The sequence below is a fragment of the Asparagus officinalis genome, chromosome 6, assembly GCF_001876935.1.
Source record: "Asparagus officinalis chromosome 6, Aspof.V1, whole genome shotgun sequence".
NCBI classification, from domain to species: Eukaryota; Viridiplantae; Streptophyta; class Magnoliopsida; order Asparagales; family Asparagaceae; genus Asparagus; species Asparagus officinalis.
The window spans coordinates 1,130,038-1,135,105 of NC_033799.1; positions in this window are offsets into that span (position 1 = coordinate 1,130,038).

Consider the following 5,068-nt stretch of genomic DNA (forward strand, 5'->3'; position numbering starts at 1 on the left):
GGAAATATGTTATTTCATTTGGTTATGGTTATTCAGGTTTTAACAGTGTGGTCTTAAATGCGCTATTCCTATATTTTGAAGTTGATTAATATTGATCTGTTGTGATTTAGTGGACATATGTGTGGCCAGGCCCAAGGCCAATGTAGCCAATCCAGTGCTCGAGCATAGAGCCAAATATCTGATCTCAAGTTGTGCTGGCAATGTATTTTTTTCAGTCGAATTAGCGTCTTAATTGTCTTGAATACAATATGTATTTGGTTCTTTGTTATTCTTCGGTAATTTGTTATATATTTGTATTTGTGTTTATTGATAAACACGGTCTTTTGCGTATCTCATTTAACGTCCAGTAAGTTGCAAAACCACCAACTTTGTCTTTGTTGATTGGGGTGTAGTGGTTAAAATGATAATCTTGAAGGTTGGGGGAGATAGAGTATCGAAGAGGGTTGATATTGTATTAGCTCTGTGTAAGAGCCAAGATCTGTTTGTTCATTCGGTTTAGGTTCTTCTTTATTTTTTCTTCTTCTAGACTTATTAGACGAGTTCTGTATAATGATAGTTCTGAGTTTATCATTTGCAGCAAACTTAATTGTGTTAAGTCATGGTTCGAGTTTAAGATATTCTTATCTATATCCCACAGGTATAATTGGGTTTCTTCCAATTCTATCTTAAGTACGTGCGCTTGCTTGCTTGACAAATTGAAAGACATTATTTCACGACTAGAACTAGAATTTTGCTTATTTGCGCATAATTATTTGAACTAAACCATCAAGCATATTCTTACTTATTTGCCAAAATCCTTATTTAAACATGCTATGCTCCAATTCCCTTTCATAACGACAAGGTGGTGTATTTTTGTCTTGTGACAATTATACAGTAAGCAAATTAATAACTTCTTTAGTTATCGGTGCAGATTGCTAATCATTTGGTTGACAGAGTTAGATTGATTATTTTTTTTTATTACATACGTGAATTGAGGTGCAGCAAGTAAATTAGGGTTTGCTATTTTCATAATATAAAAACTCATAACGGATTTCTCCTATTTTTAGAATGTTAAATGGAGAAAGAATTTCATTTGGGTTGAGAATTTGTGCGAAGGTTATTGCTTAGGTTCCAACGCAATGTAGATTTTGTTGGTGTAATAATGTTCTGAGGTTGTGAGAGTGTGCTTTAGTCGATGTGCATATAAGGTACCACATAATGCTACCAAGTCAGGATAGTATGGTTATATTTTTATTTTGTGGGACTTAATTTAGAGGGTGCACAAAAAGAACTAAACAGTGGATCTAAAAAACTTGGTTTGACGCAATTAAGTAACAACAATTTGATTTAACGTTTAAAGTAGGATTGTTTTTAAGGCCGTATAATGAAAATATCTATTCGATAAAGCTGTGGGGATAAGTGATGGCAGGAAATTTTTGTATCATTCTTATGGATTAGGGTGAGCAGATATAGCTTAAAGATGATTGCTCATTGTTTATGACGTTTAATTCAGGTTCTCAAGGAGAGGTATTATTATTGCCAGTGTGATTTGTATGATACTGCATAGCCTATCATTTAAAATTGTATACCGAATGAACTGCTAAATTGGGTGGGAGGTTTAGGGACAGGTCTTTCCTTGTAACCAAAAGCAGGATGATCAGACAATATGCCAATATAATGAACTGACACTCATAATGTAAGTTGGAAACTCTAATACTTTCGACCAACCTTAAGTTAATCAAAGATCTCTTTGCTTAGTCACTAGCACACGAGCATTGTGTAGCTCTCAAGTTCACTGACGATTAGATATTCAAATGAATCCGATAGATTTGAAAGTCACCTCCTCTTTATTGCCAAAAATGGGGAACCTCTTTATATGATACTGCCTTTTTATCAAGTTGCCTTGACTGGGAAGAAAACCAATGACAACGAGAACAAAGGAAGCAAGCTGTTATATGCATGATAACAACTAGTAGAGCCACCAACTGCCAAAACTCCTTAAACTAAACTTTACTGGGATCACTAGCTAAAATTTTCCTTCTCAAACGAGAACAAAAAAGCAAGCTGATGGTGTTTGGCAGAACCTCATACATTCTCTTCTCCAACAGATTTCTTTGTCTTGTGCTTTATCCTCTGCACCTGTTGATTCTATTGAGAGATCCTACGCTTAAAATAAATTAAAAAGACCCTGCTGAAGGTATGTACATCACTTTCTCTAACTTTAATTTACAATCCATTTCATGACACAGTATGGAAACTCGTCATTCATGGTTACTGAGCCGGAGGTGAAGATAAGGGTGTCAGATTCTTCCCTCATTCACTGAGCCGGAGGAGTGAAGTGGGCAGGCTCTATCAAGCACACGTATTCTCAAAGCAGTCTGGTTCTTCAAATCCATCTACTGGTATCTGAAATCTGTTAGATCTAAAGAGTTAATGCAGAATGGTGTTTATTTATATATATATTTATTTATTTTTGTGCGGAAGTTTAAGAGGATAGAAACCAGGATAGCTCACCATGTTCTCAGTCTTTTAGAATACTAGAGAAAGCAACTAGGTACAAAACATTCTTCAAGCTCGGGTGATATGGCTTGTTTCTTCAGACTATTTTGGGTATAATTTCCAACTTCCTGAAAGTAGCCTCTATCACTACAAGAATTGAAACCCTCTCTATCGGATTATATCAAAATGACAAAATTCACGTGGAAATTATAGACAATTTTCAAACACATGCAATCTGAAATTGCCTTTTATCTATTTAAATTTTAGTTGAATAATCCTACTTTCTCACAATATTGAAGGTAGATCAGTAGCACAAAAACCGAAATTTGAGAAAGGTTTGTGTGCCTCATGGTAATATCCAAATGGAAAAATTGAAATACTCCAAGTTAATTATGCATAATTTCCATGAATAGATGGAAGACTTAATAGCAATCACAAGATAGTTTATCTGTGGGGACCCATTTGTTGATTTTCTTTTCATACTTCAGAAAATGAAACAAAACTTGCCCATGGAATTAAATTTGGGAACAATTATATACATAATCAAAAGATGTGGATGACTACTTTGAACTGATACATGCAAAGGGTAATAGGGGTAAGAAAAACTTACTCCTCTTATTGACAGCATTTCTCAAGTAATTTTTCTTGAAGATATTGAAGTTTATATTCAGAATTGACCTTCCATTTATGATTTTGGATCGTCACCTAAAATCAACGATTTGGTATCAACTGATTTAGGCAAATGAATCGGAGTCCTGACTAATTACACAAATAATCAATCCATCTCAAAAGGAAAACTACAATCAATTTACTAACACATTAAAAATTTGCCACTGCCTTTTGAGTTAAAAGTTAATATCGCTGCCGATATACCAGAGCTAACCAGTTTAAAGTCAAATGAGTCTGTAATTTGTATGCTCGATTCTATTACTGTTTGACCCGATCTATAAAATTTCTTGATCAAATCCAGCTTTTAGAAAGAACAATAAATAAAAAGTTTAGTTCATAATAGGATTTTCTCTATGTTGGGGAATTTCAGTCTCCCCGCCTACCACGATATGCGCAACTCGGAAGCCAACCCACAATCAACAAGATAGAACAACCACAATCAAGAATAAGAACACCGGGATTTACATGGTTCGGTCGACCAACTTCGACCTACGTCCACGGGGCAACAATATGAGAAATTCACTATGTATCAGGGGCAGGGAGAAGAAGGCAACCGGACTCGAACTGCTGGCGGTCTCTCAACTCTCGTAACGGCTCCAGTTATACATAATGCAACCTCATCAATATTCTTTGCAAAGTCCTGCTCCTTAGCAATCTTTGAACGGAACAGAAGACTGGCGAGACCGTACGGCGTCCCAATGATGTGCAATGCTGTCTTTTGCATGAGATAAAGACTTGACGAAACCGCTCGCTTTCGCATCAATAATTCTTGAATCGCAGGTGTACGCCCCGTCTGGTTTGCTTGGAACCCTAAATTACTAAGAATAGATTGGGCTCGATCTGCGGTCATCTGGCGTTCTTTCATTGCTCCTTTGTGTTTCTTCTAACAATAGAAGGGATATATATAGAGGAAAGCCAAAGACCCTATCTCCATAGCGCTAACTTCGCTAATTAGGAATACGGAATTCACAACTCCTAATCATGTGAATAAAATGCCTAACCGCCGGCGGCGCGGGCGCTCTGCGCTAATCATGGCAATAGAACCAAACGTCCTAATCATGGATAGAACTGCTAACCCTATCTAATTCTGCATGAAGCTTACAGCAAAGAATCAAACGACAGCGAAATGCCCGAACAACTCTCCACGCTTGATGTGAATTTCCGCAAAACTGCGCATTGAAAGATATATCCATTCGTGTCGTCTTGAAACTTTGTCATTTCGCCGCTAGGAGTCTTGCTATTTCTTTCAGCGACTTCAATATGTAGAAACCTGCCACGTCGCATACTGGTTGTCCGTCGTGACGCGGCTCCACTATCTCTGGCTGCTCGGCCGTGATGCCGTCCACCGGTCTCTTGTTGTGTGCTTGTGCTCGCACCTGCACCGGGGGCGCCGCTCCAGTCGCCCGTTTGTCTGCGAATCAGGTATGCGGTGCAGCCCTCTAGCTGACTCCCACACTAACGAGGCTGGATGCGCTTTGAAGTGCGCTCCTTCGTCAGCTGTAGGCTTGGACTGAAGTAGTGTAGACTGCCGTTGCGACGCATCTCAGTCCAACGCCCAGCCATACTTTATCTCCATGGCGTGGTGTCAGGCTCCGCGTCGTGGCTCGCGGTTTGTAAGCCCACGCTAATCTGGTAACTGTGCCTCGGGCTCGAGTCCTACACGACGGGCAACCAGCTCTGCTCCTTCATGCTACCCATCAGATTTGTGGCTTGGCCGTTGAAATAGCGAGAAATTTGGCTTGGAATTTATCGAAGGATAATGCTAGAGATTATAGGCCGTGGCAGAGTACATCCGAGGAAAAGTTAAACAAGTTAAATACTGGCTGTTGAACGGGGGAGGCCAGTCTGGTAAGTCACTACGCGCTGAGAAGATAGAGAAGCCCGCGCTATAATACCTGACCAAGATGGTGTCCCGCGGTCG